Raw genomic sequence first — 16,303 nt, forward strand, 5'->3', positions numbered from 1 at the left:
GTTCTCCCAGCACCATTTGTTAAAGAGACTGTCTTTTTTTTTCCATTAGATATTCTTTCCGGCTTTGTCAAAGATTAGTTCGCCGTACTTTTGTGGGTCCAATTCTGGAGTCTCCATTCTATTCCATTGGTCTATGTGTCTGTTTTTATGCCAATACCATGCTGTCTTGATGATTACAGCTTTGTAGTAGAGGCTAAAGTCTGGGATTGTGATGCCTCCCGCTTTGATCTTCTTCTTCAATATTACTTTGGCATTTGGGGTCTTTTGTGGTTCCATACAGATTTTAGGATTGATTGTTCTAGCTTCAAGAAGAATGCTGGTGCAATTTTGATTGGGATTGCATTGAATGTGTAGAGTGCTTTGGGTAGTATTGACATTTTAACAATATTTATTCTTCCAATCCAGGAGCACAGAATAGTTTTCCATTTCTCTCTATCTTCAATTTCCTTCATAAGTTTTCTATAGTTTCCAGCATACAGATCTTTTACATCGTTTGGTTAGGTTTATTCCTAGGTATCTTATGATTCTTGGTGCAATTGTGAATGGGATCAGTTTCTTTATTTGTCTTTCTGTTGCTTCATTATTAGTGTATAAGAATGCAACTGATTTCTGTACATTAATTTTGTATCCTGCGACTTTGCTGAATTCCTGTATCAGTTCTAGCAGACTTTTGGTGGAGTCTATCGGGTTTTCCATGTATAGTATCATGTCATCTGAAAAAAGTGAAAGCCTAACTTCATCCTTGCCAGTTTTGATGCCTTTAATTTCCTTTTGTTGTCTGATTGCTGATGCTAGAACTTCCAACACTATGTTAAACAACAGTGGTGAGAGTGGACATCCCTGTCGTGTTCCTCATCTCAGGGCGAAAGCCCTCAGTTTTTCCCCATTGAGGATGATATTTGCTGTGGGCTTTTCATAAATGGCTTTTATGATGTTTAAGTATGTTCCTTCCATCCCGACTTCCTCAAGGGTTTTTATTAAGTAAAGATGCTGAATTTTGTCAAATGCTTTTTCTGCATCAATTGACAGGATCATATGGTTCTTTTCTTTTATTAATGTGATGTATCACATTGATTGATTTGTGAATGTTGAACCAGCCCTGCAGCCCAGGAATGAATCCCACTTGATCATGGCGAATAATTCTTTTTATATGCTGTTGAATTTGATTTGCTAGTATCTTGTTGAGAATTTTTGCATCCATATTCATCAGGGATATTGGCCTGTAGTTCTCTTTTTTTGCTGGGTCTCTGTCTGGTTTGGGAATCAAAGTAATGCTGGCTTCATAAAATGAGTCTGGAAGTTTTCCTTCCCTTTCTAATTTTTGGAACAGCTTGAGAAGGTTAAGTATTATCTCTGCTTTAAATGTCTGGTAGAATTCCCCTGGGAAGCCATCTGGTCCTGGACTCTTATTTGTTGGGAGATTTTTGATAATGATTCACTTCCTTCGCTGGTTATGAGTCTGTTCAAGTTTTATATTTCTTCCTCTTTGACTTTTGGAAGTGTGTGGGTGCTTAGGAATTTGTCCATTTCTTCCAACGTGTCCAGTTCGTTGGCATATAGTTTTTCATAGTGTTCCCTGATAATTGCTTGTATTTCTGAGGGATTGGTTGTAATAATTCCATTTTCATTCATGATTTTATCTATTTGTGTCCTCTCCCTTTCTTTTTGGGAATCCTGGCTAGAGGTTTATCAATTTTGTTTATTTTTTCAAAAAACCAACTCTTGGTTTCATTGATCTGCTCTAATGTTTGTTTGTTTGTTTTTTTGTTTGTTTGTTTTTTAGATTCTATATTGTTTATTTTTGCTCTGATCTTTATTATTTCTCTTCTTCTGCTGGGTTTGAGATGTCTTTGCTGTTCTGCTTCTATTTCCTTTAGAGGTACTGTTAGATTTTGTATTTGGGATTTTTCTTGTTTCTCGAATAGGCCTGGATTGCAGTGTGTTTCCCTCTCACACTGCCTTTGCTGCATCCCGAAGCATTTGGATCGTTGTATTTTCATCTTCATTTGTTTCCACATTTCTTTTAATTTCTTCTTTAATTCCCTGGTTGACCCATGCATTCTTTAGTTGGATGTTCTTTAACCTCCATGCTGTTGGAAGTTTTCCAGACTTTTTCCTCTGGTTGATTTCAAGTTTCATAGCATTGTGGTCTGAAAGTGTATGCATGGTATGACCTCAATTATTTTATACTTATGAAGGGCTGTTTTGTGACCCAGTATGTGATCTGTCTTGGAGAATGTTCCATGTGCACTCGAGAAGAAAGTATATTCTGTTGCTTTGAGATGCAGAGTTCTAAATATATCTGTCAAGTCCATCTGATCCAATGTATCATTCAGGGCCCTTGCTTCTTTATTGATCCTGTGTCTAGATGATCTATCCGTTGTTGTAAGTGGGGTATTAAAGTTCTCTGCAATTACAACATTCTTATCAACAAGGTTGTTTATGTTTGTGATTCATTGTTTTACATATTTGGGGGCTGCCATATTCAGCGCATACACATTTATAATTGTTAGCTCTTCCTGATGGATAGACCCTGTAATTATTGTATAATGCCCTTCTTCATCTCTTGTTACAGCCTTTAATTTAAAGTCTAGTTTGTCTGATATAAGTATGGCTACTCCAGCTTTCTTTTAACTTCCAATAGCATGATAGATAGTTCTCTGTCCCCTCACTTTCAATATGAAGAGCAGTTGCATTAGGAAAGTCTTGGAATGAGAGAAAGGAGAAAGGAGAAAGGAGGAAGAAGAAAGAAAGAAAGAAAGAAAGAAAGAAAGAAAGAAAGAAAGAAAGAAAGAAAGAAAGAAAGAAGAAAGAAAAATAGGCTTGGGAGTGGTAAGAAGAATCTGAGAATGGCACCTAGAGCTTTTACACCCACTAACCCTTTCCTTTCCTCGCTGTGTTTCCTGTTAGGATAATATATCCTGGTTGCTAGCTCAAGAGTAAAGGTCCCCCTTCTCACAAAGTCCTTGACCTCCTTGGTGATGCTGAGGGACTCCTCAGACTGTTGAGAAAGACTTACTTAGGTTACTATAAATTCCTCTACTTGAAGTTGCAGCACTCACCTCTCTTCAGCCTTCCCCCACCCATTAGAACCAGCTTCTCTGCAAGTGGTATCCTGCACAAGGGTAAAGGCTATGCTTCTGTTTCAACAGGAACTCTACCTCTCTGCTCCACAGTCCAGAGTTGTGTCTAGAGGACTCACACTGCTTTGTTTTGAGAGATGCTTGTTTGAGGAGGAATAACTATACCTCCTTCTAGTCACTCAGGGCATACACAAGACACATTTCTGACCCTCGGAGATGGACAGGCACTTTGGAGTAGTCGTACCTACATTGCCTTTGAAGTCAAACAGCCAAGTCCTTGTCCAAACTGAACAGAGTGAACACTGCTTGGAAAGGAAGTGAGATGGAGGCAGGGGAATAGGAAAACTGACTCGTGAACCCAGAGAGCCCAGATTTGTATCCAGTGCAGAGTTCATCATCTGTAAGCTGTATGAAGACTCTAGTTCCCAGCTGGAGGTCCTCTCTGGAGTCTTTTCCTCTTTTCCCCCTCACCAGGCCTGTCTCTTTCTACAACCACCTGCTGGAGTTGGGGATGATTTTCTCTACATTTCACTTCTTCTACTCTTGCTTCTTCAGTGTTTTGATTCTCCCCCTGCTACCTCTCCCTCTCTCCCCCCATCCTTGTCACTCCTCTCCTTCCCCTGACTGCTTAGTTCTTCTTGCCTTCTTTCTGTATCAATTCACTTCTCCGTTTCCTCTCAACCTTCTTCATCTATGATTCCAACTTTCCACAGATGGGGAGATGAAATTTAATGGCAGCATCTGAGGGAGTGGGCTTTGGACACAGTAAGAGGCATAGTGGTCAGACATCAGGAAGAACCCAATAGGCACTAACAAAGCAGCCTAAATGCCTCCTAACCTGTCTTCCCTAATAGATGGAGCTGATGTACAAGGGACAGAATGAAATACAATTGCTTTAGACTGAGGGGTTAAGAAGTCTGCTTTGCCTGATGTCTAGCCTTAACAATATCCTAATTATGAGGAATCACCAGCAAGTGGGAGAAGACTCCTCTGGGGATATGGGTGTCCCCAAGTGCACACTTGATCCAGTCAAAAGGAAAGTGGGACAACCACTACTTTCACAAGTTTATAGTTAACCCGATGGAGTGGGTTAAGCTCTGGCTTTTAGGAGCAATTTTATTATCCCAGCCATATAGAACTGTTCAAGGTGATAGTTGAATTACACAATTGTCAGGATTCCATCCTATTGTTTAGTTGTTCAAGTAATCATATGCCCATGGGATCCTGTTTTTCTCCCCACAGAGTAAGTAACAAGCATGAGGATTGTACATACATGAGCTATTGTGGCAATTTCTCTGATGTTTACCTCAAGTTATCTAGATTAGGAAAACAACAAATATTCAGACAATTAACCAGAACTAGAATTTAACATACACAAAAGCGTGTTATTGAAACATAATTTTCCTTTAAAATCACACTCATTTCCAAAGAGAGCCAAAAGAAGAATGTTTTATTTGAAAAACAAGTCCAATTTTAACAAAATTGGCCTAATTATTTATATAAGCTGGGCAAGAACTATGACTGACTTTATATATTCTTTCAAACTTGCTTTGCTGAAACTTTTCATAAGGAATCACTAGATTGAATTTTACTTTTAAATTTGTATTAATTTTCCTATTTCTTTTTAAAAAAATTTTTATTTAAATTCCAGTTAGTGAACATACAGTGTAATAATAGTTTCAGGTATAGAATTTAGTGATTCAACCTTTAACATATAATACCCAGTGATCATCATGACAAGTGCACTCCTTAATCCTTATCACCTATTTAACTCATTCCCTCATCCTCCTCCTTTCTGGTAAGCATCAGTTTGTTCTCAATAGTTAAGAGTCTGTTTCTTGGCTTTCCTCTCTTTTCCCCCCTATGTTCATTTGTTTTGGTTCTTAAATTCTGCATTTGAGTGAAATCATATGGTATTTGTCTTTCTCTGAATGACTTGTCACTTTGCATGATACTCTCTGGATTAAACTTTTAATAGCCTCTCTAGGCCAGAAGCCAAGCCAAATACCTACCATCACACTTGCCTGCAATACCTATAGATTAAGGTGAATTTCTGTTCTGGAGGTCTTTCAAATATCCTGAGATTACCTGCACCTGCCAGGAAGTGATATTATTTACTTGGCAAGTAATATCAACCCCAACCTGGTAAGGCTGTTGGGAAGTCTGTAAGAAAAGGATCTGACCAACATTTCCAAGGGGCTTTATTGGCTCTATAAAGTCAACCTAAGTTCCTTAACGCTGTTGGTCATATCTGAATCTACGCATGTCTATCTCAAATATGACATTCCAGTCAGAGCCTTGGCAAGGTAACCAATGTTTCCAATGGTGTACTGTTACAAGGAGAACAGATTCTTATTGAACTTATGCAAACAAGAGCAATTGCCATGGAAGAAAGAATACTCACCAAGAGTCTCTGAACTCTGGACGGTTTCAGGCAGAGAGAAAAGTTAAATGTTTCAATTTGTTCATTAAGGAATATTTTATCATGTTTCTATCAGGCATAGCTATCTTAAAAGAAAGTTTACTTAAATCTGGAAAGCCCAATATTAGAGAACAGGCAATGTTTAAACAAGAGTCCTAAAAACTATAATCATCCTCCATTCATTCAGTTCTATGTTACTAATTCTCATTCTGATTGCAGCTTTTCCATTAGTTCCAGAAATTCTTACCCAGTTTAGTTTTTATGATTTTAAAGATACCAAAATGCTTTATTTATCAAAATTCTTCCCATAAGTCTCCTTGAGGATGAAAAATATTTTGCAAGGGTAACAGAAAAATAACTGTAAATGACAAAAGATTCAAAAATGGACATGCAAGATATGATGAGAGTTCACTATAATTCATTTAACAAGGAAATCTGCTTATTTCTGTGTCACATAACATTTCATGATTAGAATGGCAAGTGATGACCCTATACCAGGACATATTAAAACTTCAGGAATTCCATATATTTTCTAGAACAGTCTAGTATATGCCCATACAGTACAACCTAAAAATGTTTATCATCATTGTGTTTGACAATGCTTCCCATGCAATTTAACATATCACATAAACAAGTCCAAGTAGTCAAAAAGATTTCATTTAGAATTCAAATCTTTGGTATTTTGTTCAAACCTCAGAAAGTTCTAAAGCACACACCTAAATAGGATTACAGAGCATTTCAAAACTACATATTTAATTGTCTATCTAACCAAACTGACAGTAAGAAGTTCTACAGAAGGTTATAGTGTTGTTAGATAAACTTAGCCCCTTTACTTTGAGAACTTTTACTTCTCTTAAGCAATCAAAGAATGATAAATACCAAACAGAAACTTTCGTTTTCTGGGCAAAGAACAGAAACAAATCCTTTGCTTACAATTTCTTCTTCCCTGTCTGCAGCTTGGAGGAGCCTCTGAAAACACAGGGAAAGAGGAAATTGTGAACAGAAGTTCCTCTTGTAGCTCAGGAAGTAGGAAGAGAGGGGCAGGTGTTGTGGGACTTTGAGGGGTAGAGAGATGTGTGTGCTGAGGGTGAGTGTATACACAGCACGGCATTTGTGGTATACATGTCTGTGCTCTGTGGTTAACAGTTCTTTGTGCACCAGTGATGTATGTAAACATATATCACATGGGTAGCTTTTCCAGGTTTTTTAAACCACAGTTTGTGAGCAGACTTCCCACTGGGAAGCCTATGAAGTATGCTTTTCTATTAGGAGCAGTAGTCAGCACAAAATGGGAGGACCCCTGTATTGGGAATCAAGAAAACGTGGGTTCCAGTTATGGCTCTAGTTATCAGCTGGGACCCTATAAAGCATCACTTATTTGACCTTGGATGTCATCTGCTGTCCAGCCTTAAAGGAAAACCACACAAACCTTATGAGTCTGCAGCCCTAGTGCTGGGATCAGAAAAGGGAAGGGCGCTGGAGTGAGTGATGGCATTTCAGAGGCCAAAGGGAATAAGGGATGCCAGTGGAAAGGGGTGCAGGAAGGGTTTCCTGAATTCGAAAATTCATGGGTTCTTGCTGGAGCTAAAGACTCCCCCAGCCTGGAGAGCCCAGCCCTATTTCAGTACCAAGGGCCTAGGGCTGACTCTGCAGGGAGAGCCGTTCTCTGCCGCCCTCTTGTGGCCGCCATTTGCTTCGCAGGTTCCCCTCAAGTCCACCGGGCACGTCCCTCACCCCCTGGTAGAAATTTCTTACATCTCAAAGAGTCATCATTGGTTGTCCAAGAGCAACTTTCCCCAGTCTGCTCTGGTTTTAGAAGGTACATAGGACGTTGTTAAGGCTGGGGTAGTCTTCCTGAGATTTAACTCTATTTGCTGTTGCCTGAAGTTTTGAGTTCTGGTTTTGGGGATGGGGTGCAGACAAGGTCCTGGGATCAAGATATTGAGCAAAGAGAGTAATTTCTCTTCCATCTTAGGTTCCATCTACAACCTCCACTTCCAAGGCTCATCCCAAGTATTCAAAGAAAGGGAGCAGGGGCTAGTGCTGCTCCTACAGAAAATGGCTCAGGAGCCAACCAGGCATTATGAGTCTAGGCTTCGGGTGAATTTGCTCTTGAGCTCAGTCCCTGAGACTCAACAGGGAGATGGATTGTCAGGAGCCAGGAGGCAAAAGACAGGGATGCTGGAGGGAGATGGCATATTTGACAGATGCTGACAGGACTCCTTATCTGCTAGCTCTGGAGTCCCTTCCCACCCACCAGGCTGCCCTTGACCCTCCCGTTCTAGTGCTCAGTGCTCATTAGTGACTGCCTGTCTTGGGGAAGACACCCAGGGGGCCAAGTGTCATTGGGTGGTCAAGGGGGGAGAGAAGGAAGGAGGTATATCAGGTAAATGACTGAGGAGGAGGGCTTGGAATGACTGGTATTTGAGCTGGGGACCCATGATCACTGGGGTGTTTGGAGGCTTGGCAGGGGAAACTGTCCTGGGGGCAGATACTCAGGTGCTGGGGATGAGTGAGTGGGGGGTGAGGGTGGGACGGAATATTGAAAGGGATTAAGTTACACTGATTCAGGTGCTTATTTTGGGAGATCTGGTGAAATACAAGCCAATGACTTTCTTGAGAACTCCCTATGTACAAGAAGGTTACAAGTGCCACAAGGGGATAAAATCTGGACATACTTTCTGTTACACTTCCCCTATTTGAAGCTGTGCTGCATCTCCTCCCTGGAATAGTTGCCTCACATGTGCCTGTCTGAGGAGTGGAAGGAGCTGCTGGGCAGTTCTCACCCAGGATGCAGAGGGAAAGCTCTCAGGCTTTCTGTTCTGCATCCTCCACCTCACTCTGGCAAAGCACATCCAGTGGGCCTCCTGCCTCTCCTCACTCTTCTCACAAACTGCTTCGGAGGCATAGATACCTAGCCTAGGGGGACCTCTGCTGCCCTCCCAAGATTTCCAGTAGCTCCCAGTGGACTAACTGGGGAAGGGGAAGCCTCAGGGCCTGACTGGCCAGTACAGCAGGCAGGGAGGCAACCTGAGCCTGGAATCCTGGAGAATGTTCTGTGAGGCACAGAGTGCTGTAGTCTGAGTCTGCTCTGCATCCTGATACTCCAGACTTCCAACTTCCACACAAAAGGCCACCTGCTTTGTCTCCTCAGAGCCCTCCTCATAAGCTCACCCCAGGAGCCACAGGACAGCACTGGGAGGCAGAGAAAGGGGGAGACAGAAACATGGGCAGAGAGAGGAAGGCCCAGTAAATTCAAGCCAAGACCAACAGAGTGGGACCAAGATGGCGGAGCCAGTCTGAGCACTCTGGAGACACAGAGTCAACAGAGACAGACAGTGGTCAGTGGAATGGAGACACAGGGAGACAGACTCAGAGACAGGAGAGAGGAAAGAGAGCAGAATCCAGAGAGCAGAGTGAAAGATCGAAGACAGACACAGAGAGACACCCAGAGACCAGAGATTGAACAGAGACAGACATGGACTCAGAGACATAAGTTTGACCCAGGCTGAGGGAATACAAAAGCCTTGGACCCAAAGTCAAAGACAGATCCATGGACATGGGCCCAGGGAGGTACACAAAGAGCCTTGGACCCAAAGTCAAAGACAGATCCATGGACATGGGCCCAGGGAGGTACACAAAGAGAGGGAGGGAGAGGGAGACAGAAAAGGGAAAAGATGAGGTGGGGGCCAGAAGAGGAGGCAGTGAGAAGGGGCAGGTAGAGGTTTCAGGGTGGGTTGCAGACTCTGAGTCTAGGGATCTGCTGGTGTGTGTGTGTACTGCTTTCTTCCCCAATACTCCTTCCCCCATACTGCCACCTCCCCCACTCTGCCTTCTCTCCATCCTCTCAGGGGACTCAGGCATCCCACCCCCCACCGCCACAGCCATTTGCACTGCCTCTAACCCTGGGTTCCTCTAGGTGCCTCAGTCCCACATCTTTTCCATAGGGTCTTTCCCTTGCTCAGGCTTTTCATCCTTTCCCCTGGACTTTATCTTTCCGCCCCATACCTCCATTATCTCTCTGACCCTGGTGCCCTAAACTCTGTAGCCTGATTCCTCTGCTTTGACTCCCTTCTGGTCTATCTACACTCACCTTGGCCTCCCCCTGCAGATCCTCCTTCCCACCATAGTCCAGGTCCTAACCTATCCTCCCTCTTCTCTAAATGATCCCTAACCAGTCTGTCCCTATCACTTTCTCCAGAGCTTGTCAGCCTTGCTTGCCGGCTGCCTGCCTGCCTCTGTTCCTCTTTCTCCTTGGCCCCCATTCTCCCTTGCACTGGTTGTACAAGGCTACATTATCTCTGAAACATTTAGGGCTGAGCTTCTGGGGTCTTTTGATTGCACCATTTTGGAGGAGACAGTAGGGAAGGCAGTTTTCATATCCCTATAAGGATCTCTGGGACACCCAGGTTGGCACTGGGAGGGAGCCTGGGGTAGTAATGGCAGCAGCTTCATTCCGTCAGCTTTCTGGGCACATCCACCACCCAGCAGCACCTGAGAGGGGGACTGGGCTCAACAGGGGGCGAAGTGATATGGAAAAGTAGTCCTGGCTGGGCCACTCACCTGCTACACAGCATAGCACCTGGAACAAATGTGGTGCTCAGTTAATGCACATGGTCCATGCCTATTGGAGATGAGTTAGGGCAGGGTCAATGTGAACTTTAGGTTTTCCTCAGTTGGAGATTCTTCCTGAGATCTGGAGCAATTCTTTCTGTACTTATTTCAATATGCTCTTAGTATAGTTATCATAGACTCTTTCCCTTTAGGGATCTGCTGCTATCCTCCTCTCCCCTCCCACCTCCACCTCAGTCTTAAAGTAACCTATAGTAGAGGATTCCAGCACTTTAAAACAGAGGGAGTAATGCTTTTCCTTGAGACCCATGGCTTCTTTGGTCCATCAGTTGTGCCTTGAACCCTAAGTCTCTATGTAGGCTCCACTTTTTCTGACTGAGAAGTCTTGCCTATGTTTGAAAATTGAAGTTCTGGGAAAGAAGAAGCTCCTTCCTTTGGTCATGTTTCAGGGTGTTGGAAGCTCTATGCAATGATTGTATAGAGAAGGAAGCTCTCTAGGCAGGGACTACACATTTTTCGTTATTTCATCCAGCACAATGCTCAATAGTGGGCTCTTTAGCTGGTCCTAGGACTGGCCTCCAAATCACCATAGTATGGCTCCACCGAGCTCCCCACACTCTCCTTCCTTCAACCAGGACCTCCTCAATATGCGGGACCCTGGGAAGATAGTTTAATTCTAAGATCACATCTTGATGGCAACAAAGTCTCCAACAAAAGTCCCATTTAAGCCCTCAGTCTACTCCCTCATCCATGCAGGGCCCCAACAGCCTTCCATTGCCTAGCTCCAGGTTTCCTCCAGGATTCCAGCTAAGCCACCACCTTCACTCTTTCCCACCTTTCCTATTTACCTACCTCTCCATGTCCCCAACTCACTGAGACCCAGCCTTGCTAGGGCCCCGCCTCCTGAGGGCTCAGCCTCCAGGAGGGCTGGGACTCCTGAGGGCCCCGCTAAACTCCACTCCAAGTCTTGACTCTGCTTGGCCAAGCTCCTTACCTGTCACAGGGTTTGGCTTGCACTTTCTTTTCAGGACTTCCTCCTCTGAGACAGAAAAAAAGCCAACTGGTGTTTTCTAGTGTTGATAGAGTTGGCCAGAAAACTGAGACAGAGATAGAGAGAAAGAAGGCTGGGCTTGGAGTGTCACTGGCTGTGGAGGCCCTGTAGAGTTTAAGCAGAAGGTATTTCATGGCCCCAGAGCTAGACTTTGGATTTGGGGTGAAGGCCAGAGGCCTTGTGAGTTGAGGAAGGACAGGTAAGATTGTTGGAGTCAGAGTGGTTTGGAGGTCTATACTGTTCTTCTCCAGACCATAGGTTCTCACCTATGCTGAGGAAAATATGAGTTATGGGAGGTTATTTCCCAGTGCTTTTCCTCCAGTGTCCTTCTCACCTCTTTTGCAGAGCTTGCTTTATTCAGCTTTGTCTTTCCCACAGTCCCCAACACATAGTATGCTTAGAACTGTTCTTTGAATGCATGAAGATTCTTCCACCTGTTTTGCTGCCTCCTTCATGTTTTGCCACACGTTCTCACTGGAGATTCTGAAAGTGTCTGTGTCATATCTTCTTAGGGAGGAAATTTGTGTGGACTTTGCAGAACAGCAGATCCAGTTTGATAAGGTGGTCCACCATCATCAGAAAGGATTCAAGAGTCTTCTTCCTCAATACTGAAGGAGACAGATATCTATTTTTACAGCTGCTGAAGGTATCTCCCTGCCTCTATTATCTAATTTAAAAAAGTTTTAGTGGGGGTTGATTATAGACCAGGTCAGACTATAGGAGGCAAGATTACTAAGTTCCCCTGGGGTATTTCTGCCTAGTTATCTTAAAACACTGGGTCTCCAAGATGCAGTTTTCTGTTATCACAAAATATGTTTCAAAATCTTTAATTTTAACAGCACTTGGAGTCTTAAACTGTTCTCTACCCTACCCTCCTATCCAACAACATGGACACTGTGGGAGTACCCCAACACCAGAAACCCAAATAACACTTATCCATGCATGACACCTGATTCATTGATTCTATGTGGCAAATTTTTATCTCTAGGCTGTCTTTCTCTTGCCCTCTAGCAGTTCTTGGGCCACTTCTCTCCATTATCAATTGGTGTATGTTATGGTCTTCCAGAAGACAGACTCTTTTTTAAATATTTTATTTTTTAAGCCTATTTATTTATTTTGAGAGAGAAGAGAGAGAGAGCAGGGAAGGGGGAGAGAGAGAGAGAGAGAGAGAGAGAGAGAGAGAGACAGAGGGAATCCTTGGCAGGCTCCACACTGCCAGCATGGAGCCCAATGTGGGGCTTCAACTCACAAATCATGAGATCATGACCAGAACTGAAATAAAGACTCAGATGCCCAACTGAATGAACAACCCAGGCACCCAAAGGCAGATTCATTTTAACCTTAGTTTAAGCAAAATTATGTGGCAAGCCAATTTCCTTCACCAACTATATTCCAATTTGATAAAAATGATTGTTCTATTATATTCTTTTGGTTTATCCTCATCCTTTTTTTTCTTTTATTATTACAGCAAAAACAAAGAAGAGTGTGGAAATGAGATGGGGACTATGACACGGGTTAAGCTGTGGAGTCCCTTTATCCTGGGCGTAGGTGATGATCATACTATGTTGAGAGTAGATGATGAATTAGGTGGTTCTCAGCTGGAAAGAAAAGCAGAACACAGAATCTAGGAGTACACAGCCTATTTCCTTGCTGAGAGAAATTAGTTATTTAGGGTTTCAGATTTTACAATACTTCCCTGCCCTGACCCCTATTTGAATCCTAAGACTGTCACAGTGAAAAATGATTTTTATCCCTTCTTTTTTCCAGCAGGGACAACCTCATCATTCTCTTCTCTACCCTGTATCCCCTGCCCCTTCCCTCACACGGAAGTATGTCTTTTCTAACATTTGTAAGCAAGTGGCAATTCTCTCCAGATTTTCTGTTATTAAGAAAGTATATAACTCCTTGGACTTCCCATTTGGATGTAGAAGCTTTCATCCCTGTCACTTGGGGGAAGTAAGGTTATGAAAAGTACTCTATGCCTCTCAGAAGTGTGTTTAAAGGCTTTCCTTTGATGCCATCTGTCTCCAGCTCTCAGTGTCTCATACATTTCTGACAGACCTTTTTGAGGCATCTGGGGCTTGGGACTGGTTTCATCTGTTTAATTCTGCAAGGCTTGCAAGTGTCTGATGCTCATGGTTCCTGCCCCCCTTTCTGAGAGTCTCCCCACCCCTGTCTTTGCAGTCCTTAATGTTACCAGGTTCTAGAAAAAGCACGCTTGTCTTCATGTTAGCTCTTAATTATCCACAATAATGGTGGGAATAACCTAAAATAGTAAATGATACTAAAATGACTTTTGTTTGATATTTAAGTGATGGAGTCCTGCCTAGAGATAATCCATGAAGTGAACAGCTTCAATGAAAGCAATCCATCATGTTACTCTGCCATGGGTGGCTGTATGGCAAGTCTGCTTTGGCATCTAGAGATGGAGGCAGATGCAAGACCGAAGGTTGTTTAGCCTTCATTGCATTATCAGACTCACCAGACATCTTTTGAGAGCTCTGCACAACTTGTCTCCACTCCTTGTTTTCAAACCCTAGAGGAGGCCTTTTCTTAGTTTGAGAACCCAATATTTAGTTCACAGAACATAAAAATCAGTAGCAACATACGAAACTATCAGTTTCTCTAGGGTTTCCATCACACCCAGAAGAACAGCCAAAGTCCTCACAGTGACTCTCAGATCCAACATGAAGGGTCTGGCTTCCTGCTTTCTCTCTGACCTCATCCCCTACTGCTTCCTCCTCACTCACTCTGTCCTGGCCCCACAGGCCTCCATGTTATTCCTCAAAAATAGCCAAGTACCACTTCAGATCTGTTAGGATGGCTCCTATTAAAAATAGACCAGAAGATAACGAGCATTGGTGAGAATGTGGAGAAATTGGGATGCTTTGCATTGCTAGTAGGAATGTAAAATGGGGCAGCTGATGTGGAAAACGGCATAGTATTTTATCAGAAAAAAATACATAAACCATTACCATATGGTCCAGCAATCCCACTTCTAGGTATTCCAAAGAATTGAAAGCAGGTACCCAAAAATATATTTCTATACTGTATTCAAAATAGCATTATTCATAACAGCTAAAAGGTGAAACAACCTACATGTCTGCAATTTAGTGGGTGTATTATTGTATTTGACAAGAGTTCTTGGAGATTTAGGATGGAACTTTTGTTTTGAAATTTGGAAGGAGTTCAGAGACTGATAGAAATACAGGGAAGAAGAGGGAAGAAAGGGGGGGGAGGGGAGCATTATGGAATTTATACAAGCTGGCTTCATGTTCCCTGGCCTCTCTCTACATTTCTTTCAGCACCTCCTCTGCACCAACACCTCCTATGGGAGAGACTGTTAACTAATTAAACTGAGATTCACAGAACCAGGGCCCTCTTTAGGAAATATCTTCAGGAAATTCACTTGAATAGATGATGGTACATGTTCTAGTCTCCTGTTTACACCTCAGTTTGGCCTTTTCTCTCTTTCCAAAAAAAAAAAAACAAAAAACACCCTACTTCTAGGAATCTCAAGATATAGTAGTCAATCCATACATATATATATATTCATTTCCTCAGTCCTGATACCTATTTTTGTTGCTTGGTACAGTTCATGACCAGATCCTTGATCTGAGTAGTGAGGGTTGGGGGATGGGAGTGTGGAATCCAGAAAGAGGAAGTACATGGATGCTGGTTCTGTCCTCTAGAAGCTGTTAGCCTCCAAAGGAATTTAAGTGACACACCTTAGATGCAGACAGAAAGGGAAAATTAGTTTCAGGCAAGCATCAGGACAGGCTGTAAGTGCTGGTGGGAAGGGGAAGAAGGTTGGAGATGGGGATCAGTCAGGACAACTTAAGAAAGGCTTCCTAGACACAGGGGAAAAGTTGTAGAGTAGGGTTGTGAGGAGCTAGAGGGTCAATACTGTAGAGAAAGGAGTGACAAGGGGCATCCCTGGCAGGTCAGGTAACAGGCCAAGGGCTGATCACAAGAAGGGTAAGTCAGGATGTGAGGAGTTGAGTTAGGAAAGAGGTCATGGGCATGAGGGTAGGGAGAGAATTAGGGCAGAGCTCTGACAGCTGGGTCAGAGAGGATAGACTGAATATAAACTATTGGAATAATTGAAGATTATTGCTTGGAGAAAGGGCCCTTTTGAACATGGCCTTTGAGGACAATTTTCTCTGTATTGTTATAAGATGAATTTGTGGTAAGCTTTCTCAGAATTCCCAATCATGGGTTTGCTTTCTCTTCTATAATTTTGCTTGTTCATTTATTTGTTCTGCTTATTTCTGTTGAAGTCATATAACATTATTATTTAATTCCCAGATACTTCATTCTTTGGGTTGTTTCTCTGGCGTCTTCATACCACCCCTCATCTTCAGTAAAAGTGGGAAGAGCACAGGGACTACTATGCACAACACACTTGAGGGAAACAGAAATTATCAAAAACATTACCCACCTCCTACCCTGCCACTCAGATGGTCCTTCTCTGGGATTCCTGCTCAGGGTCCATGGATGGACTTCAGGAGAGTGTAGGACATTATTTTGAGGTGACGAACCTCAGAGGGGCCTGTGATTCAACAAATGTTAAGTAAGAACCACTGTTGTGTCTTTGTTGGGAGGTAGGTAACTGGGGACAGGTCCCCAGAGAAAGAAACATGGTATAAGCATCCTTAGTGCCCAGTAAGGAGCCTCCAGAGACAGTTGAAGGGGCTGAAGGAGAAAGAGTTTTCAGGAAAAGGGAAATGGGTTCAGAGGGAACTGGTAGGAGGAGAGCCCTATCTTCCCTTGTTCTCCACCCTCTTTCTAGCAGATATCCCTTCTCTATATTCTCCATGTCCTGACGGTTACAGGATTCCAGTTCCCCTTGAATTTAAATCTGTTGAGTACCTGCCATCTATCAGACTCTGAACAAGGTCTTCTCACATGCAATCTCATGCAATTCCTTCGTTGAACCTGAAGTGCACAGAGTAGAGTAAACCCCTCCTTCAGTCATGGACTATTAGTACCATTGCTTCCTGCCAAACACTGTATCAATCCATTTTATTTTCCCCTTTTATCCTGATCTCTATTCTCATTTCCCTTCCTCACTGGAGGCACTTGCTTTAGTGTAATTAACAAATGATCTTGTGTCCATGCTCTACATGTGTATTTATATACATTCATCCACCTAGGAAATAAATATACAGTGCT

Source organism: Prionailurus bengalensis, unplaced genomic scaffold (assembly GCF_016509475.1).
Source record: "Prionailurus bengalensis isolate Pbe53 unplaced genomic scaffold, Fcat_Pben_1.1_paternal_pri Un_scaffold_49, whole genome shotgun sequence".
Lineage (NCBI taxonomy): Eukaryota > Metazoa > Chordata > Mammalia > Carnivora > Felidae > Prionailurus > Prionailurus bengalensis.